This window comes from Dasypus novemcinctus, chromosome 7 (assembly GCF_030445035.2).
Source record: "Dasypus novemcinctus isolate mDasNov1 chromosome 7, mDasNov1.1.hap2, whole genome shotgun sequence".
Lineage (NCBI taxonomy): Eukaryota > Metazoa > Chordata > Mammalia > Cingulata > Dasypodidae > Dasypus > Dasypus novemcinctus.
The window spans coordinates 35,726,270-35,749,621 of NC_080679.1; the positions used below are offsets into that span (position 1 = coordinate 35,726,270).

A 23,352-nucleotide genomic window follows, 5' to 3' on the forward strand; every position below is an offset into this window, starting at 1 on the left:
TTTTTAGAAGTGGTGAAAGATATTAATTTTCAGATACAGGAAGTACTATGTACATGAAATAGGATTAAAAAGTAAATCCTCACATAGGCACATGATGGTATAACTGCAGAACACCAAAAACAAAGGGTAACTTAAAAGTCTCATAGTGGGGGGAAATGTGATAAAAGAATAACAGACTTAAAGCCAACATCCCAGCATCAACAATAGAAGACAGGCTGGGGCCCGAGGAGGGACACGTCGGAGCGGGGCCGCCAGGACCGAGCGAGCGACAGACGCGCCACCCCCTCCTGACGCCGCAGCCTCTTGGGGCCCGCACGGACCCTCTACCTGAGTATAGAATGAGCCAAGGAGACTCAAACCCAGCAGCTATTCCACATGCAGCTGAAGATATTCAAGGAGATGACAGATGGATGTCTCAGCACAACAGATTTGTCCTGGACTGTAAAGACAAAGAGCCTGATGTTCTGTTTGTGGGAGACTCCATGGTACAGTTAATGCAGCAGTATGAGATATGGCGAGAGCTTTTTTCCCCCCTTCATGCACTGAATTTTGGAATTGGAGGAGATACAACAAGACATGTTTTGTGGAGACTAAAGAATGGAGAACTAGAGAATATTAAACCTAAGGTCATTGTTGTCTGGGTAGGAACAAACAACCATGAAAATACAGCAGAAGAGGTAGCAGGTGGGATCGAGGCCATCGTACAACTTATCAACACAAGGCAGCCACAGGCCAAAATCGTCGTATTGGGTTTGTTACCTCGAGGTGAGAAGCCCAACCCTTTGAGGCAAAAGAATGCCAAGGTGAACCAGCTTCTCAAGGTTTCCCTGCCGGAGCTGCCAATGTTCAGCTCCTGGATACGGATGGGGGCTTTGTGCACTCGGAGGGTGCCATCTCCTGCCACGACATGTTTGATTTTCTGCATCTCACAGGAGGGGGCTATGCAAAGATCTGCAAACCCCTCCATGAACTGATCATGCAGTTGTTGGAGGAAACACCTGAGGAGAAACAAACCACCATTGCCTGACTGGCTCCCATCAGTGTTAATAACATCACCGCTTCCTCAGATCAGTTATATCACTGGCACTACAGAATCCTTCTCTTTCTTAAGGCACTTTGCATTGTAGAATGTTCCTGGATGTTCATATCTAGTGTTTGAAGGGGAGGAGGGATTTAAACTGGTCCTGTACATAGAAGGTTTGTTTGACACAGGAGAAAAATTAGCCAAGGAAGATTGTTGTTTAAATTCATTTGACACCAGAAGGGGACTTTTAGTTGTATGTGTGACACATTCGTTGAACTATCACGGTTATCCTATGACAGTATCAGCCTATGTACTGACAAATATGAAAACTTTTTTTTTAACCTTTCTTTTTGTGGATTATGTCATGTGTAATAATTATCAGAATCACACCCACTTGGCTTTAAAATAGATGTTTTTTCCAGTTTTTAGGGTTCATATTTTAGCTGTTGGTTTTCATTTTGTTTTCCTCTCATAGATATTCTCAGCGTTTTTGTAACATATAGCATCCAAGTGAACATGCTCGTCGTCCAGGTATGGGAGATACTATGGCTTCTAGTGAATTTGTTCCACTCTTTTAATCTTTCCCATGCTTAGGAGTAAAAACAGGCTTTTTCCCCATTTGGGGGACTGTTTGGAGGGTTTTATTTTTATGCTGCTTAATATCATGTCTATAAGAGACCCGTGCATGCAGCCTTTCCTCCCCATTCCCTCTGATTCCCTCTTTTTTTGGTCGTCGTTGACATTACAAGCTTTTAACACATTTTTTACCCAGGAGCTCTGTTGCTGGAAATGTAAGTCCCAGCCAGTTACTCTCATGATGATATTACTGATAAATAACTCATTCTTGTGTGCTGGTCTGTATTATAGAGTCTGTGGTGTGCCATCTATATTCAGAGTTCTGGTTGGTTCTATTTGTTTTTCCTTTAAAACTTGTTACCGTTTCCTTTTTTGGGGAAAATATCAGCAGTTTCTCATTCCATAAGGCTGGCATTATTTCAAGTTTTATGTATATTTTCTTTTTATTGGCTTAGTTTTTAAAGTTCAGATAAAGTTGACCTTTTCCCATGGGGAAACTATATTCTACTTTTTCCCATCATTTTAGTAAAAAACAACTAGGTTTAACTTTAGGGTTTCTCATTAATGTATCGCCACCATCCAAAAATTTCTTAAGAGAGCTCTCTATAATCTTAATGGATTGTTTGAGCTATACGAACTGCCATTAAAAAAATAATGGGACTATATATGTTTTATTGTACAGTATACCCATGGAATATGTACAAACTGGATTTATAAACAAATATTTTAAACTGGACTGGTGGGTGTTGAAGTAACCCATCAAAATGTGCTCTGCAGTGATGGCTGCTTACTGCTCAAGTCCAGTAACTAAGGCATATGTCTTTTGTTCTGCTTGCACGACAAATGGCAGAGCTTTGTGTGTTTGGGGAGGGAGGGTACTGATTTGTGCAGAGCCCCACTTCTAATTGAGAGCTAGAACTTGGGCTGAGTTTTTCTTGTTGGAGCCTTCCTGGAGGTTTTGTTTTGTTTTGTTTTAATACATGCTTTTCTGAATGTATCATGTCTTCATTAGCAGCAGAAAATACACATGGTGTTTACTAAACTTGTTTACTATGTTTTTCAAGACTTTTTTTTTTTTAGCTGAGGCATAGTTCTAGGGAGGAGAATTACTTAAGCCAGAATTTTGTGTATGAAAAGACATCTCTCTCCAGATGTTCTACAGGTTGTCAGAAGATGGAAGTAAGGTTCAAATAAACCGATTAGGTTACTCCTGCAGCATGCGCTCTTAGCTTCTCTCTCCCTTTGTGAGCTGACCTTCAGCTCATTTTGCATATACGTATAAGCCTCAGATGTTACTGCAATTTTCTGTCTACTTGAGCTATTCAAGCAATAGTATTTGAACCACTAGCCTTTTAAATAAAATTCTGCCCCATTGCTAATGTGAGACAGAGTCCACTTTCATTTCTTGCCGGGTTTCTTTGCACTGATTTAAGCAGAAAGTATTGTCTATTTTTCTTTAATTGACCATCCCAGTTTGCTACAGTGACACAACATAATGCTTAGTCTTTGGAGTTCACCTCTTTGTACTTTTGTTGTTGTTGTTATTAAAAAAAAAAAAATTCATTGTCCAAGTGAAATGTCCTAGTTGTCATTGTGATTAAGGGGCCAACATACCAGGCAGCTAGCAGAGGTATTATTTTGTTCCTCTCCCAGCAAATTATAATTCATTTGCCCACTCATTCCCGCTACCCTGGATGGCAACCAGGGATGAAACTATAAAGATTTATGTGGTCACATCTTGACTGTGGCAGGTTGAAGATTCCTGCCCAGGTGATCTTGGGCAGGTCGTCCTGCTGCCCACGTAACCTAGGCTGCCATCAGCTGTGCTTTGTCTGCTGTCTTGAGTCTGTCTGGACTGTCAGCATCTGTCTAAACCTGAATCTCATGCTAAAAACCTTAACCCAGCAAAGCAAATCTTGATTAGCTCATGCTCTGCTCTTGAGAATTCTGTCTCTCATTGTTAAAAGAAATTCCAACTTTCTCTTTTCCCTTTTATTTTTTTAACCTAGTCACTGTTTACAGTTGTATGCTAAAGCCTGAAATATCGTCTGTGCTGTGGTGTATGAGCATTGCCAATTTTATATTTATTGCAGTAAAGAAGAAACTCAAAATATATGAAAATGAAGAGCATGTCCAAGCTCCTAAATCTGTGTGGGTGCATGTGGGAGAAGTGAGTTGGGGCCTCTTAAAAGGAGGCTTTTTGGAGAGGGATTCTCCCAGGCTTCTCCTTGGTCTTCCTGCTTGGGGATCACTGCTGCTAGCTGACTGGACCTCCCCAATGAAAGTTTGTGATTCTGGTTTGGCAAAGTCTCATTGACGAGTAGAACTCATTCTGTTTTAGTGCATATTTCAATATAAATGTAAACATTTCACTCAAAAAAAAAAAAACAATAGAAGACAGAAGATGATGGCATAGTATCCTCAGAGTTAGAAGAGAAAACAAAAGTCAGCCTAGAACTGATTAAACAGCAAATCTTTCAATAACTAGATGAAATCTTTTCTTTATTTAGCTGTTAGATAAACTAAATTGAAAATTTACCTTCAACAGACCCGTGCTTTTACCTTGAATAGACTATCACTCAGCGAATCTCCAAAGAATGAACTTTAGGATGAAGGAGAATGATCCCGGAAGGAAGGTCTGAGAGACAAGAAAGAACAGTGAACACTGAAGTAATTGAATGAATGGATAACTCTTAAAATTAGAACTAAAATTATTGAACAAAAATAATGCAGCAGCCTCATATATCTCTAAGAATAGCTGCCCAGAATTGAAAGAATTTCCCAGGTGCTGCCTAACTTCTCTGTCACCATCTCTGCAGCCTTGCAAGCTACTCATACTAAAATGACAAGGACTTTATAAATTGCAACAAGAAATTCTCCTGATAGTTGAATGTACTTCCCCAAACCCCTCACTGCAAGTCTCTATCTGTAGTCATAAAGCTAAGTAAGCTGACTGGAGTAGAGGCTGCTTAATTGAAAATAAGTGGAAGCAACATGATTCTGTAGTTGTTTTGTAATACTGAGGATGCGGTTCTTAATACTGTTACTAATTTTTTCAGTATTATCTAACTTTTTAAAAAATTAGAATATTTTCTTTTATAGGTGGTAATGGTAGGTACTTGACACCAACTTTCTTTTAGAAGAAAATAAAGGAAACCATGTAGCCTTACAAATGAGATAACTCTTCTTTTCCTTTTCTTTCTAAAGACTAGATGCCCAAAGTGTGGTATAGTAGTTCATATTTTCCCTTATTTTTCATTTAGACTACCAGATTTTCATCTGATTTAATATGAAAATGTCTTGCAGTAATTTCAGGAAAAATCACCTGTGTTTTCTTCCTGGAATTCAGAAATATGGTACATGCCAAACTCTTATTTTATTATAGAACCAGAGAGGGTGCAACTTGCCTAATCTGAGATGAGCCCAGCACTGGAATCTCAGCACTCTGAGGTTGGTACTGCTTCCTCTGGATTGTGCTGCTGAGTCAGCTGCATGAAACCAGAGAGAGGAAAAAATGATTATAAACATTAAACACTGTTTACCAAATTCCAGGCATAATTCTAAGTCCTTAACTTATGTAATCCTTTCGAGGTTAGTGCCACTATTATCCTAAAACTGAGGCAAAGAGAGTCTAAGTAATTTGTCCAAGCCACTCCCCACCCCCGCCCCCCACATGCCTAGGAAGTGGAGAAACTGGGATTCCACCGCTGGCGGGCAGACTGAAGATACCGTGCTCCGACCAGTATACTCCATGACATTTGAAATAGAAGAAAAATTCTTGATCATTCTGAGAATGTTCCATCAACTCACATTACTCACCCTCATTCACTAGCATCAAGGTACATTGACCTTTTCCTTTCTTTAGATTTTGCCCAATGGCTTAGAGTCATCCACTTAATAATACTTCCCCTGTCCACACACCTAGAAGGCTGAGATACTTTCTTTTATTCCTCAAATTAGTTATAAATTGGGAACAAAGAAGAGGTGAAATAAAGGCACAAACCAAGTGCAATTGCTTCTGAATAAGTTTTGAAATTGAACTTCTGAGTCTATTTTTCAGAGCCTTTTCATTTTATAAATTGGGAACCTGAAGCCCACACAGATAAAGTTCATCCAGCTAATGTGACAAAAGAAAGACTATAAATTATATGTTTTGACTTTCAACCTGGTGCTCTTTTCACTTGTATTCCAAAACATATCAAACTCTACTGTGAATTTAAGGAAAAAGATATTTGGCAACATTTTCAGTTTTCTCTTCACTTCAGCCTCATGCCATAGAGAACACTTCATTTCTTCTCCTCCACCTTATCCTTAGCAAAGAACTTCTGTTTTAAAATCAAAAGTAATATTTTCACAAGTACTCACCAAAAATAATTACTTATTAACAATTATAAATAATTATTGTCTGAAAACAACATACCTTTTGCTTATGTAAACAGCACAGATAGGGACCAAAATAGTTAAATGTGAGACCTAAACCACCTGACTCAAGAGATAATATTTTTTTCAGAGTTCTATGTAAGAAGTAATTCAATAACCTAAACTCTGCTCAGAGATAGATTTTTAAAAATATTGAATAAAAGCAGAAAATGGCTTTTTTTCCTATCAAAATATGCTACTTAAAAAAAAATTATACTATGACTCTTCAGTTTCAAATAGAATGAGGATCCTGAAGGGTTTTCAAAGAGGCAGAAAGCTATAGAGATGTACAAAGAGAAGAGCTATTCATAACTGTCAAAACAAATTGAATCACCAATAATAATCAATAAATGGGTTTATTGATAGAGAAATTGCTCATTCAGGGAGATTTTGAACCAAAGTAAGAGTCTCAAAATAGTTAGCAAGTTACATTAGCTTTTTAAAGACAATTAGGAGATTTCCAAAGGGTAAATTCCAATAATTGGCTAAGAGTTTGCTTCCTTATTATAAAGGAGAGTCTTACAAAATGGCAAATAGTTCAGTTATTATTATCTATGTCTGTTGGACTAAAACCAGCTTATTTCCAACTGTTGCTTAAACTGCAATGTTGAAAGGGTATGTTCTATTTTTTCAGGAACCCCCCACATTTATTTTTAATTCTTTAGAAAATCCTTTCCACTTCTCAGGAAATGGGTCACTCCCAGTAATGCCAATGTAGGCAGTCATTTTATTTTACTTAGCACAGCTAATAAGAATCTGGCAGCCAGGGGAGCAAATGTAGCTTAAGCAGTTGAGTGTCTGCTTCTCACATTTTCAATCCCCAGACCTAATACCTGAAAAAAAAAAAAATCTGACAGCCAGCTTTCATAAAGTGTATCAGTCATAAATGTTTTTTAGCAATATAGTAGTAATATAGTTGATAGTTGATGAGAACTCAGTCATGTAAAGTCAGACCTTCATATGGCTGCATGATATAAACTATACCTTTTCTTTCATAATCTTGATAAAACTTTTTAAAAAAGGAGTTAAGACAGATTCCTTTCCACAGGTAATTTTTGATGAGCATTGAAACCGTTCATGTTGCTACTATTTGTAGCTATGGGTATATAGTTCATTTATATTGCATTTAATACCTTATTATTATTATGTTGTACTTATATAAATTTTTTATGTTGTGTTCAGTGCATTATTCTATAAAGTTGTTTCAGTCATTCTCAAGTAGTTTCCTATATCTTAAAGAAAAATCTCTTCATTTCTGGAGAGAGAGAAAAAGAAGGAAAGAAAAGAAAACAGGAAAGAAGAAAGGAAAGGAAAAAGAAGGGCAGATGAGAAGGGAAGATGTAGTAGAGAAGAAAGGAGGGAAATGGAAGCACGGGAGGAGGGAAGTTAATATAAATGAGATGAATTCCAACTGATCATAAAAGGTGGAGGCGTCTTTGGGACATGGAGCTGCCCTGGATGGTGCCTCAGAGGTAATCACCGGACATTGTAAATCCTCACAGGGCCCACTGGATGGAATGGAGGAGAGTGGGGGCCATGATGTGGACCATTGTCTATGAGGTGCAGAGGTGCCCAAAGATGTACTTACCAAATCCAATGGATGTGTCATGATGATGGGAACGAGTGTTGTTGGGGGGGGAGAGGGGGGTGGGGGGGTGGGGTTGAATGGGACCTCACATATATATATATTTTTAATGTAATATTATTACAAAGTCAATAAAAAAATAAAATAAAAATTAAAAAAAGAAGTTACATTCCCATAAAGCTGAGTATAAACATTTAAGTTGAACATTAACGATTATGACCCTTACAGTATGCATAGTTTCCCTTAATTAAGCACTGAGTTGCCACTAAAGCAATACTTAGAAGGATATGACTTGCCTTGAACACATGTGCAAGAACTATAATAGTTACGATGGGCTAGGATATGCTGTGGTAAACAATGCAAAAGCTCTCTGGCTCAACACAACTGGAGTTTCTATCTTTCTGTTCACTGAAGGAAATTGAAAATACATTGCTTCTTGGAATGCAACTCCTCTGTCACCACATTTCCCCAAAGCATCATATGGAGGACTGCATTTTCTGAGGCTCTCAGGACCCTCAAAACTAGGAAAGTGATTTGCAGCCTACCATACCAAGAGCTAAACTACCCACAGAATGTTGAAACAAGATTCTTCCAAGAAAATGCTTTTAGTTCTTGACTTTGCTTACATTCCAGGCTCTGTGCTAGGCTCTCGTGACACTCAGATGCAGGCTCTTATCCCAAGAAACTTAAGTCTGAACAGTCAACCCAATGGCCTAATTTTGTAACAGTGTTTTTTCTAATGTTTTCTTTATCTCCTCTAATATGGTGTACAGACAATATAACTTACCTACAGTAGTAATCGCCCCAAAACTCAATCTTGTAATGTAAATCAGAAATAAAAAGAAAGGATTTCATAAAAAAAAAAAAAAAAAAAAGTCAACACTCCAGTGGAGCTGGCCCAGGCGCAGTGCTGATGTGCACAAGGAGTGCCGTGCCACTGCAGGGGTGTCCCCCGCGTAGGGCAGCCCACGAGCAAGGAGTGCACCCCGTAAGGAGAGTGGCCCAGCGCCAAATAAAGTGCAGCCTGCCCAGGAATGGTGCCGCACACACGGAGAGCTGACACAACAAGATGATGCAACAAAAAGAAACACAGATTCCTGTGCCGCTGACAACAACAGAAGCAGACAAAGAAGACAGCAAATAGACACAGAGAAGAGATAACAGGGGTGGGGAGGAAGGGGAGAGAAATAAATAAATAAATAAATAAATAAATAAATCTTTTTTTAAAAAATGTCAACACTCCAGTGTCTACAATAGGCTGACCTAAAAGCAGTCCCACTTTAGAACAGTGATATTGATTATCTTGGTGATAAAAACAATCACCTCTTTCTTCCTAAAAAGAAAGGAAAAGAGATGATGAGATTTAAGAAAAATGTTGTTGGAGAAAAATTGTCTTTTGCTCTGAATAGTTTTGTAACCTTGGGCAAGTCATTTAACTTCCAAAAACCTATTTTCTTATCTAAAAAGAATAAAGGATTGTCAGTTGTATCACTTACAACTACAGGTACAACCAAGTCTGAAAATGTCATAAATACTTGCACATCTGCCCAAGGAAAGATTACCTAAATTGCTAGATTTTTTTATTATTTGGCAAAAAGTGACTTTATTCTTTATAACTGATGGCTAACTTAAGAGGTTTTCAAAGGCAATTTTAAGTTTGAGAAAGCATTTCTATAACCTGTGTAGGAAACACAAATGAGAAGATAGGAAAGGTAGCTGAGTCATCATGACTACAACAAAATATATGTCTGTGTATGTTTTTGCACACATGTGTGTTTGTGCATGGGACAGGGTGGTTGATGGAGATCATTCCCAAAGTTACAACTTTTCATATTTAGAAGGCCCTTCCTTAACAAAGACAGTAAATTCTTCTGAGCTGTTCTGGGTAAGGTAATAGCTGTTCAAGAGCACAGGTTCATTTGGCAGAGGAATTGGAGGCAATGTTCCACTCTCAACCAAGTGTGAAGACCACATGAAAGAGGCTAACATGTCCTTAGTAAATCAGCATGGTATCTGAATTTCCTCCTTCATCACTAGGGAACTTGCAAATCTGGGACAAGCACTTTGGGCTAGGATAAACTTTTGTTTTGAGAAATTCCTGTGTTGAAGATAAATATTTTAGGAAGCTGATTTATTTCTCTGAATCCTTCTGCAATTATCAATTAAAGTAAAATCTCTACCATTACTAACATTTCTGCAATAGCTAGAGCTATTTATCAGGAAGAAAAATCATTTAACATTCTTATTGGGAGAGGTACACCTCACTTAGCTATTTTACAACTTAACCGCTTTTCAAACTGGTTAACCAAAAATGTAAGTTCTCAGAAGTCATAGTAAGAAGCATCAGTTATTGGAATTTAATTATGTTAAATCTGTAAGTAAACGCTAATGTCCTATACCTATCCAGTAGCCAATTGTTGAAATCATAGTCACTTAGCTGCAGTTAGCTTGAAGGGAAAACTAGAGAAAAAAGTGGTTCAGAGAGATAAAATAGAAAAGAAACAAAAAATATGGGCAGAGGAATAAAGTGTCCTAATGTCTTGCAAATATTCATAAGCCAATGGGTATTTGTAGCCATTTTTGCTTTCATATACTTACTTTTGATTTTTACAGAGCTCCCAATGGTAACTATCCAAACATGGAAGCAACAGACACATCTTGGGATGTCTCTGTATCTAAACAACTGAAAGTTGATCTTAATTGACTTATCTAGAGAACTATTGGGTCCTTATTATGTCTAATGACTGAAACCTAAAATATTTATTGGAATACAGATCACAGAGGCTGGGAAATATGACAATAGTGAAGATGCTGCTGCAGACTTCATAGAAATTTGGAGAAAAACAATAATGTTTAAAATTATGTTTATGGTAAAGTCTTGCCATTTGATGTGTGATATAGTAACCCTCCTTATCTCCTTATCACCTTATCACCACAAAACTATGAGCAAATGTATTTTCCTTGCATAGCATTTGAAGTTTGCTCTATATTTGGCAAAAGTGAGAAAGTACAGAATATAGCCTAAATATTGGCAAAGGATGAAGCCTGATGTGCTGATGGGATATGTGTGGTATGTGGACCACTTGAGACATGACCCTAAAATTCAAGGGTAGAATGCTGGTGATGGTTTTCTTTTCACCACCAATATATGATATCACACAAACACAAGCTCATTCAGGCTCTCTTTGGACTCTCTGTTGACCTTATCACAGGACTGTTTTAAACCTTTATCTTCTATCTTCTCATCTCTAACATCTCATCTTTCTCCTGAAGTTCTCATAGTAGCCCTCGGCTCCAAATATATCAAGAATTTTTTTATTCATTTGACGTATCTCAGCATCCTAACCTTTATCACCTCCTTTGTATTAGCTTTCTATTGATGCATAATAAATTAGCAGAAATATAACAGTTTAAAATATCACACATTTCTTATCTCATAGTTTCTGTGAATCAGGCGCCTGAGATAGTTAACTAGGTCTTCTCCTGAAGGTCTCACAAGGCTGCAGTCAAGGTGTTGGGTGGAGCTGAGTTCTCATCTGAGACATGAGGTCCTCTTCCAAACTTGCCAACTGTTTCTTGGCAGAATTCTTTCTTTTCTTTTTTTTTTTTTTTAGGACTGAAGCCTTTAGTTCCTTGAAGCTGCCCACTATTCCCTGCTATGTGTCCTTCTTCACAGTATGGCAGTTTTCTTCTTCAAGGTTAGAGAGGAGCATCTCTGCTGTTTCATGTCTTTTACCTCTAGATCTTCTTTTAAAGGGTTCATCTGATTTGGTCATGCTCACTTAAAAGAATTCCCTTTTAATTAACCCAGAGTCAGCTGATTAAGACATTTATTGCATCCTGAAATCTTTTCATCTTTGCCATATATGTTTAAACATACCTAATTGCCATATACCCCAATCTCATCATGGCAATAATGTTCCTCAGTTTCACAGATCCCACCCACAGTCAAAGGAAAGGGGTTATCTCAGGGCACAGGTGATGTGGTGGAGCCAGCTAAGAATTCTACCCACCAAATTTTTCTCTTCTGGTTAGAATGCTTTCATCCTGTTCCAGGCCCTCTCTGCGATCTGAAGGATCTGTATGCCATTAACTTTACAATATTCTCCCCACTTATCTGCCCTTGATCTCTCTTCCCATTTCCCATTTCAGTCATTCTTTTCCATAGTGAAGGGTTTAAGATTTTACCCTGCTTACAAGCTAACAAGTTAAGCATCTAGAAACTTTTTCCAAAGAAACAGAGGAAATACCTCTTTCCGTATCTTCTTAAGCATGAGGGAATATTTTCCAGATTACTCAGAAAGGCTTTCCTCACATTTCATCCATAATAATTGGGTCATGTGCCCTTTCCAAAACTAAGCACATTATGAATACTGGCTTAGAGTGATTATGTTGGTGCAATGAATGTTGAGTCAACCTCAATGACCACCATGCTTAAAATGAATAAGTATGGCTGTCCTTTACTCCCTCTATTAAAATAAAACAATTAATTCTGATGAAAAGAAAGCTAGAAAAGTCACAATATGCACTACAGTTCTAGCGTGCTTTAAACTGAGAAACTTAAGAAACTTCCATAGCCTATTGGTAATATAGGACAATTGTAAAGAAAGTTACGAAATGAAAAATGAGATTCAAGGTGCTAAAATGGCTATAAACCAACACAGAGAATTCTGTGTTATGGCTGTACAAATAATATAATTTCAAACAATAGAAACTCAATATTGAAGTGTCAGGGAACTAAAATAACACAAGATTCTAGTGTCTTTGGTATTTTGGTCCTGTGTAAAAATGACAAGGAATAACCTTTTCTTTAATGGTTCTTAACCAAAGTCACCTAGGGATGTTGAAAAGCCTGGTTCTTCACTGCACTCATGACTAATTAAATCAGAATCTCTAGAGATGGAATTCAGGCATCAGTGACTGGTTTAAAGGTTTCAAGAACCACTAATTTATTGGCTAAAAGTTTCCATGTGTTATAACATTGGAGATAGAATACAAATTTAAATATTTTATATTATAATATTAAGAAATGCAGGGAAGCTAATGTGGCTCAAGTAGTTGGGTGCCCACCCACCACATGGGAGGTCCCGGGTTTGGTTCCTGGTGCCTCCTTAACAAAGAAGACAAGCATGCAATGGCCATACACAGAGAGCACACAATGAACATACATGGAGAGCAGACAATGACCACAAACAAGAGAAAGGGGGAGAGGAGAAGGGGAGAAAAAAAAGAAATGCAAAATTCACCTATTCAATTTAGTATTTATTTTTCTGAAAGATTATGCAAGGCCCAGTCAGGGTCTTAGGGCAAAAAGTTATGGCTCTAGACCCAGAGATCTTAACAATGAGTCCATGAGTTTGAACTGAAATTCAAAAAAACCATTGTTCTTGTGGGGAATGGTTGGTGCATGTATGATATATTTATTAAATAATGCACAGTACAGTGTGGACTTAGTTAGGGGTTCGTGGTTTTCACCTGACTGGCAAAGGGGTCTGTAGAACAAAAAAGGTTAAGAATACCTGCTCTAGACTCTTCATATCTTCTAGAAAATATTTTATACTTATTTAAAGTAGAAGGTCATAAAGTTATTTCACATGCAACATATCTCAATCTACTTATACAATTGTAAGGCAGGTAGAAATGGTATGGCTATATAATCCCTAATATATAGATGAGGAAACTGAGACCAGAGCAGTTAATTAATTCTCCTGAGAACAAATATCTAATATATCTCAGGGAAAGGTTTTTTTTTTCATTTAAAAATTTATTGAAGTATATCATTCATACAAGAACATACATAAACAATAAGTGTATAGGAAAAGTTGTGAACTTAAAAACAATCATATATATCATCGCATCACATAGGGCTCCCATACATCACCCGACCACCAACATTTTGCATTGTTGTGAAACATTTGTTAAAAACTATGAGAGAGTATTGTCAAAATATTACTAATAACTCTAGCCCATATCTCACATTTGCTGTACTTCCCCCAACCTACCTTATTATTAACACCCTATATTAGTATTATATATTTGTTATAGTTCATAAGAGGATGTTCTTATATTTTGTTCTGTTAACTACAGTCCATCTTTCACCACAGGATTCACTGTTATACAGTTCCATGCCTTTTACAATCCATTCAAACTGTACACTCAGTGGCTCTCATTTACATTACAGAGTTGTGCTGCTGTGATTACCTCAATCAATTTTAGAATGTGTTCATTACTCCAAAAAAGAAAATCCTATACTCTCCATATACTCCCCTAATTTTGTCCCTTAGAATTGATGTATCTTCTTTGCTGTTGCTGCAAAAATATTACAATATTATTGTTATCCATAGTCCATAAGTTACATTAGTTATGATTTTCTTGTGTATCACCATATTCTCAACACTTTGTAAAAGAATGATCTTACATATATACTATTATACACAATCTTCATCCACCACTGAAATCATTATGTTATAGTACCTAGACTATCCTCTAGGTTCTTTTCAATTGACAGTTATGTCCATAGATTATCTCTTCTGGCCACAATCACATTTATAAATCAGCAGTGTTAGTTATACTCACTATAATGTGCTACCATCAACTCTATTAATTTCCACACTTTTACAAAAAAACTTTATTAAAAATTCTACATACATTAAACATCTCAACCCACATTCTATCTCCTAGTAAACTATACTTGAGGAGTTATCTCCATGAATTTACTCATAGTATTTAGTTCATATTAATGAGACCATGCAATATATATCCTTTTCTGTCTGGCTTATTTTACTCAGCATGTTCTCAAGTTTCATCCTTGTTGTCATATGCATCCCAATTTCATTTCTTCTCACAGCTGAATAGTATTCTATTGTATGTATATACCACATTTTGTGTATTCATTAGCTAATAGACAGTTGGTCTGTTTTCATATTTTAGCAATTGTGATTAATGATGCTGTGAACATCATTGTGTAAATTTCAGTTTGCATTCTTGCTTTCAGTTCTTCTGAAATATGCCTATGAACAGGATTGCTGGATCATATAGCAGTTCCATATTTAGGTTTTTGAAGTACCACCAAACTGTCTTCCACAGAGACTCACCATTCTACATTCCCATCAACAGTGAAGGAGCGTTCTTATTTCTCCACATCCCCTCCAGGTCTTGTAGTTTCCTGCTTTTCAATAATGGCCATTCTAAAAGGTGTGAAATACTATTTCATTGTACTTTTGATCTGCATTTTCTTAATAGCTAGTGATATTGAAGATATTTTCACGTGCTTCTTGGCAATTTGTATTTCCATTTTTGGAGAAATGTCTATTCAAGTCTTTTGCCATTTTAAAATTTGGTTGTCTTTTTATAACATGATTTATGATTTGCAATTTTCAAATATTTTCTCCCATTGAGTAAGCTGCCTTTTTACTTTCTTGACCAAGTTTTTTGAGGAGCAAAAGTTTTTAAATTTGAGGAGATCCCATTTATCTATTTTTTTTTCATTGCTCATGCTTTGGGTGCAAATTTTATGAATCTACTACCTATCACAAAACCTTGAAGATGTAGCCCACATTTTCTTCTAGGAGTTTTACTGTTGTAGCTTTTATATTTAAGTCCTTGATCCATTTTGAGTTAATTTTTGTATAAAGTGTGAAATGGGGTCCTCTTTCTTTCTTTTGGATATGGATATCCAGTTTTCAAAGTGTCGTTGGTGAATAGACTGTTTTGGCCCTCTGGATGGGCTTGACAGCCTAATCAAAACTCACTAGAGCACAGATGTGATGGTCTATTTCTGAGTTCTCATTTTGGTACCATTGATCAATATGTCTATTTTTATGCGCGTACCATCCTGTTTTTACCACTGTAGCTAAATAATGCTTTAAAGTCAGAAAGTGAGGGTTCTCCAACTTTTTTCTTCCTTTGTAAGGCTTTTATTTTTTGGCTATTTGGGGCCCCTTATCTCCCAAATAAATTTGAAAATTGTTTTTTCTGTTTCTGCAAAAAAGGCTTTTGGGATTTTTATTGGGATTGCCTTGAATCTGTAAATCAATCTTGTATCCCACCATTCTGCTGAACTCATCTGTTAGTTCCAGTAGCTTTGTTGTGCATTTTTCAGGATTTTCTAGATATAGGATCATATCATCAGTGCTATTGAAAGTTTTACTTCTTCCTTTCTTATTTGGGTGCATTTTTATTGCCTAGTTGCTCTAGATAGAATTTCTAGACAATATTGAATAATAGTGGTGACTGTGGGCATCCCTGTCTTGTTCCTAATCTCAGTAGGATAGCTTTGGTCTTTTGCCATGAAGTACAATAGTAGCTATGGGTTTTTCATAAATGCACTCTATCATGTTGAAAAAGCTTCCTTTTATTTCTACCTTTTGGAGTGTTTTTATAAAGAAAGGAGGCAGTATTTTGTCAAAAGCCTTTTCTTTGGACTCTGCTGGCAACACTTACTGAAGAGAAACCAATCTTCACTCTCTGTCACGCCCTCCCTCTTCCCAAGGAAGAAGACATCTGTTTGCCTCTTAGTTGGCTGCAGTGAGCCACAGGTTTTATCCAGGCTATTCACCCTGAGGGTGGGAGATGGGTGCCATTCTTGGCTGTGGCATCTAGTAACTAATGGTTTCTGTTTCAGCTTCTTTGTCTCTCTGTCCCTCACCCTCTTAGATGGTGCTCAGCAGTCTCTTGTTCTGCATATTCCCAAAGCAGTTCCCTCCCACAGCTTTTTGCCCTTCCTTCATTGTTTTTGTAAGAGTCTTGAGCCCTGCCTACTTACTCTAATACTATGTTCCTGGCAGTCAACCATGAATTTTTTTGGGGGGAGGTACAAGGACCTCCTACATGGGAAGCAGGTGCTCAACCATTTGAGCTACATCTGCTCTCCAAAGATGACATTTTAATTAAATAAATTTACAAAGTAACAAAGAAAACCATAATTCTCTTTCAAGATGTACTATTTGAATAATATTAAAGCAGGGACTCCAAACAAAGATCATCCATTGGTTATTATTCCCTAAAGGAATATCAAGACCTTGATGTTTACTCTCATCCTTCAGTACTTGATAACAAGACCAAAGAGTTATAGTGAAATCTTGTTCTTTCTTCTAGTAAACTGACACTTTGAATTTGATTCACAATTTCAACCTAGTTGCTTTGTCTTTCAGAAAAAAAACATAAAAAGGATTTCAAATTCATTCCTATAGCTTAGGAAAATGTAATACACTGTAATATGATGGATTCAAATTCAACCATTTTCAAACCTCTATGTCTTTCATATAAATAAGGAGCCTAAAACTTTCACAATTTTTGTTCATTCTCTCAATATTTTAATCTTTTGTATGATCACAAATTTTGTTATACAATAATACTGTATTTAATGATATCAAATACGCCTTCTCATTAAATAGAGAGTAAAGTACAAATTCCTTATCCATCAAAACTCTTCTCTTCAGATACAGCTTATTTCTGCAGTCTGATCTCACATTATTTACATCCTTTCTTACACACATGCCAAATTGGATTCTTTCTTTACAGTCTGTCTTAGTTTGCCAAAGGGCTGCTAATGTAAAGTACCAGAAATGTATTGGCATTAGTAATGGGAAATTTATTAGGGGTAAAAGCTTACAGTCTGAGGCCATGAAATGTCCAAATCAATGTACCATTAGAGATGCTTTCTTACCAAGTCAGCTATGGGTAATCCTTTTTTTTTAATTAATTAACTTATTTATTTTTAATGTTACTTTAAAAAAATATGAGGTCCCCATATACACCACCACTCTCCTCACCCCACTCCTCCCAAAACCCCAACCTCCTCCATCATCATGGGACATTCATTGCACTTGGTGAATACATCTCTGGGCACTCCTGCACCACATGGTCAATGGTCCACATTACAGTTTACACTCTCCCCCAGTCCACCCAGTGGGCCATGGGAAGACATACAATGTCCAGTAACTGTTCCTGCAGCACCACCCAGGACACCTCCAAGTCCTGAAAATGCCCCTGCATCACATCCCTTCTTCCCATTCCCACCCTCAGCAGCTACCATGGCCACTTTCTCCATCTCAGTGCTACATTTACTTCCATTACTAATCACAATAGTTCCAGAATAGAGTATCAGTAAGTCCACTCTAATCTATACTCTATTCCTCCATTCTGTGGACCCTGGGATGGTTATGTCCACTCCACCTCTGTATTGAGAGGGTGCTTTGATTCCACTTGGATGATGGATGCAATTCTCCTGTTTGCAGTTGTAGGCACTCTTGGCTCCCTGGTGTGGTGGCTGACCTTCTTTACCACCCTGTTAGCTGGCTGGGGTAAGTCCAATAAAACAAAGGGTAGGAGTTGCAAGTCTGTTGGGTCTCAAGCCCTGGCTATCATACAGACAGTCCAGAGATTCAGGTCCCTGAGTATACACTAAACCCAAGCGCCAACCACAGGTCCAGTAAAAGTGACAGGAGAGGCTTGTGAACAAAGATCACACCTGAGTCCAACTCTATCACACTCAGGACCACAAACTCCAAAGTAGGGCCAACTGACATGGCACTGAAATCCATCTACCATGCCCATAGAATCTGTGGGTCTCTGTAGCCCTCAGAAGAACCAGTACCTGGGGTTGTATCTACTTTAGCTGTCTCTGGGACTCTGCTGAGATGTGCATAAGGGCAACCCCTCTGATGAACTCCTGTCTCTTTTTTGGAGACTCATAGCCATATAAACTCATTTGTCCTTCCCATTTCCCCCTTTTATTCAGGGTCAAAAAGCATTTTCAACTCCTGTTATTACATGGAGGCTGAGATATTCTGCTGCTCTGAGTTGACCCTTTTATTCGAGGTCATTCTCCAGCCACATCATCAGCTGGTATTTGGTAGTAATCCCTCAGTGCCAGGGAAGCTCATCCCTGGGAGTCATGTCCCATGCTGGGGGGAAGGCAATGCATTTACATGCTGAGTTTGGCTTTGAGACTGGCCACATTTGAGCAACATGTAGGCTCTCAGGAGGTAACTCTTAGGCACCCTGCAGCTCCAGGCCTAGTTCTTATTTCAGGTGCACAGGCCCACAAGCATAGTCATTAGCATCAAGGGCTTATTGTTGGACCATCCTTCCTTATTGGTCTTAGCCACTGCACTCAGAGGATTGTTGTTGTTCCATTAGGGAATGCAACAGAGCTCCCCAGCTATGGATAATCCTGGTGTCCTCATGTGGCAAGCATGGTGGCCATCTCTGCCAAGGTCTCTGCCTTCCCCTCCAGAATCTACTGTCTTCTAGAGCACAGCTGTGGGCAACCAGGCATGGGGCTTGTCCCTTTCCAGGCCTCCTTTTTCAGTCTCAGTTACTCTGCTTTCTTTCTAAGTTCAGCTGGGGGCTATCAGGCATATGGCTCATCTCTTCAGCATTAAGCTGCTCCGTGGGCCCATCCTATTGATGGCTTTGCTTAAATTTTGGCTGCTAGCGATCCTTTCTCACATGGCAGGATAGAAAATGACAGCTTCCCTTATCTGAGTATCTCTCTGACTCCATTTATAGAAAGTTCCTGGTAAGAGGGTGGAGACACAATCTGAGTCCTGCCTCGCTGATATAGCCAAACCAAAAGGGCCCCACACCCACAGGAATGGATTAGTTCAAGAACATTATCTTTTTCTTTTTTTGTATTCATTAAATAATCAAACTGTCACACAGTCTATCCACATAGTTTATCTCATGGCAGGTGTCATCCCATATTGTATTTGAGAAACTGAAGCCCAAGAGGGTTAGGTAACTTACCCAGGATCACACAGTGAGGATATGGCTAACTGGACGTGGGGATGGATCTCTGTGTCCATTCTCACATTCAGGTTATCTCCTCACACTGCTCTCCAGAGGAACAGTTACATTTAACTCAAGTTCTGATGTCTTCTCATCCCTTGCCAATGAAGAGAAAAATTTTGACAGAAAGAAGTTTTAAGCTCCTTTCAAGTTAATATGAAGAAGAATACCAATAAGTTCCCCTACTTTTACCTATACCTACTCTTTCTCCCTTTTTATCAGGTTAGGGAATTAGACTTCAGCCAAGTGAATGATAGTTCCTCAGCATCTTTGTTTTTCTCTAAGTACAGTAATCTATAGTCTACCATTTTTTCAAATTAAAAAACGGTATTTGTAAAAAAAACTTATAAACAAAACCAATGATGTTACTGTTTCTTTCATCTATAAGTCATTATGCAGCAAATGTTATGACAGTGCAACAAAGCCAGTATATTAGAGGAAAAGTTTGTAAACAAATTCAAAAGGAACTCTTCTCTATAAATCCATTCTTAGTTTCCATGAAAAGACACGGCAACTAGTGCCTATTTTTTCCCTGCTATAAAAAATTATCTTCACCAAGAGTAATGTAGGTCACTTTATGATATTTTCCCTCCTTCCTCTATAGGACAAAGGAAAATGAATTCTTATCGCTCATTTTTTCAAAGTCTCATGTCACAGATCTTTTCAGCAACTTTAAAATGTGTGTGTTTTTTGCTTTAATAGCATATCGATTTTTTCAAGGACTATAGTTCCGTCCCTCTGGAGAAACATTCATTAGTTTACTATGAAAAAACAGCTTCAAATCCTAAGTCAGTGGAAAGTTCTTTGCATTAACTAATATCCTCCAGATTAAAGACAAAGCTATTCTAAATATCAAAAGTAGCCCTGTGTTCTCCATTTCAAGCAAGGAGTAAGAATGACAAATGTGGGCAGTAATATTGGTAATTGATTCTTAATGAGTCTTAATTCTATTACTGTAGGCCTTATAGAGAAGGCCACAGAAGGAAGCCATGGGAAGAGCAAGAAACTGGAAGTCAATAGAACGTGGAGAAAAAAGGAGAAGACTTTGCCATGTGCACTGCCATGGAAAAGAAAAGCCAAAGACCAAGGATCAGCAGCAACCAGCCCCAGAATGCCACAGTCTTTGGGAAGAAACCATTGCCTCAATTTTGGGCCTCCCTTGCCTCAAAACCATGTGGCAATAAATTCCTATTGTTTAAATCAACCCATTAGATGGTATTTGTTTTAGCAACTGAGAAACTAAAACACTGTCCCTACAGACAGTTCTGACAAATGGAGTCAATATCTTGGATTCTGAACATGGGACCACTAACTGGTTCTTCCTCTAGAGGTCTCTAAGGGTCCATGTCGCCAAACTGGAAAGACCCAGTTCAAATATGTAGGATGGCCCCTGCCCTGGTAGGTTGACTCTATAGGGAAATAAAAATATGATCTCATATGTATTCTACAACACATGTAAAATGACTTGAAAGGCTTTATGTACTGAATCATAGTGCATATTAAACTGTTGATACAGAGCCTCCAAAATACAGTGGCTCGAACAACATAGAAATGTTTTTCTTCCACAAGTAATGGCCCAGAATTGGTAAGTAATCCTGGGATCTCTGCTCCAAGGTCACAGATTCATTCTGTCTCATGGCTCTTAAATCCCCTATAGTGATGTCCTTACTTAACTGGTCAAAGATAGCTTATCATGATATCTGCATTCTAGCTCAGTGAAAGGAAGGGAAGAGAGGAAGTAGAGTCTAAGCTATTTTCTTTTCAAGAACTTCAACCCAAAAAATACAGTCCCTACTGAAAATATCAGATGGCTGGGAGCTTAGTTATATGACTAATTCTAACTACAAAGGAGTTGAAATCTAGTCTCTTCCTAAAGAAACAAATATACAGCTAAAAGCTGGGAGGTTCTAGTATTAAAAAGAAGAAAAGAAGAATTAATACTGAAGGAAATTTGCAGTCTGCCACAGATTCATATCTATGCTATTCATAAAAAGGGAGAGTGTGAGTCAGCCCATCTAACCTGAACACAATCTTGCATTATAGTGATTTGAGGCATGTACAATGTACAGTAGAACCTGAATACTTGAACTTCTTAATGAGTCATAAAGAGAGAGGTTGTTCTTAACCAATAGTGAGGAAAATTTTAGCCATAAAAATACTCAATTATGGCAACAATACCATAAAATATATATAAGAGAAGAAAATATGTTAAAGTCTGAGTAGAAATGGATTGAGAAGCATATTTTTGAAACAGAGCAGTGCAAATAGCCCCATTTTCCCAACTCCATCCCTCCCCTCAACATATACAAATACACAGGTTAACAAAGTCTGAAAATTTGGCTCTGAATTTCTTGGAAGTCCTAATTATCAGGTCCACTTTATTATATATCTTTAAAATCAATTGCTTCAAAGTAAATTATCTTCTAGTTATAGTGAATATTTATCAAAAGGAAACAAGGAAGAATAAATTATAAATCCTTTTTCCCTCTCTATTGACATGTTCTTTATTGGTTGATAGGTATCTTGGCATCCTACAATATCTTGGAAAATCTTGACCCTGACATAGTGAAACTTTATTTTTCATTTGCTGAAAAAAAAAACATATTTGGAAGAAATCATATTTCTCAGGATAATGCAAAAGAGTTATGAAGAAAAACAAATAGAAAATAAAGAATTGTAGAAAATAATTTGTTTTTTTATTTCTCTCCTCTGTCTGGTGGGGAACTGGACTGAAGAATGAGTCAGGATATTATCCCCTGGAGCTAATGGTGGTGAAAATCCTGGTGGCACTCTACTTGTGCCAATACCAGTACCAGTATTGATGCTAGAGGATGGGTTTTGGAATTCTTTTTCCAGATGGAAAAAAAATGGTGTTAATGCCAAATCCAGTCCAACATCTAAAAATCTGAAGGAAGAATCTGAGTTACAGAGCAATAGCAAGAGATTTAGGAGAACCATAAGAGTTGAGTGGGAGGACCAGAAGTAGGGGCTGCACATGAGAAGGGTCCTGGAAGAGTTATAGAGGTTGAAGCTGCTTTGTTACCCATAACCCCAAAATGTTTGCATGGCCAGCCCAAGACAGTTAGAGACCTAGATATGCTGGGCAGGGCTTCCTGCACAGTGCTTGGAGAAAGCACTAACCTCTCAGAATAAAATAAGAAATAAGAAAAAACAGGCTCTATGATTAAATTAACTTGGAAACATTGCATCTTGAGTATCCTAAGAGTAATTTTACAAACCTAGAGAATGAAGTAAAGAGAATTTTCTTCCTTTGCCTTATAAAAACCCAGAAGAGATCATTACAAACACCCTCATGAGATCAAATAGGCAGAAAGCTATTCTCTGGCAGATATCCCCATAAAATGGAATAAGCACTGACTTTGAAGGCAATAGATCTGACCTCAAGCCCCACTTTCTTCAACATTTAAGAATTTTGTGACCTTGAACAAAATGATTTTTATTCATCTGGGCCCTTTCCTTTTCTTTTAACTAAAGTCCATACTTTATTCAGATTTCCTTAGTTTTTGCCTATGTCCTTTTTCTGTTCTAGAATTCTATTCAGGATACATTACATTTAGTCTTCATATCTCCTGAGACTGTTCTAGATTCTGACAGGTTCTTAGACTTTCTTTGTTTTTGATGACCTTGAGAGTTATTTTGTAGACTTTCAGTCAACTGTTGTTTTCCAAGTGTTTTTTCATGATCAGACTGCGGGGAGGAAAACTACAGACGTAAAGTGCTGTCTTCATCACATCTTATCAAGATATGAGCTAACAACATGATTTATTACTTTTGGTATTGGCCTTGATAATGTGCCTGAGTTAGTGTTTATTGGGGTTTTCCACAGTCTTTCTCTGTGTATCTACATTAAGACAAACATGAGTTCTTACTGATGTCTTCAACTCCATTATCACTTAGCTCACACTACCCTTCCACTCTTGTTTGTCTGTAACCC

At 37.7% G+C, this 23,352-nt stretch overlaps 1 pseudogene; it reads left to right on the forward strand.

Annotated features, from left to right (window-relative positions):
* The first annotated feature begins 230 nt into the window (after positions 1-230).
* LOC101435545 (platelet-activating factor acetylhydrolase IB subunit alpha2 pseudogene) lies at positions 231-1,369 on the forward strand (annotated as a pseudogene).
* Positions 1,370-23,352: the final 21,983 nt, after the last annotated feature.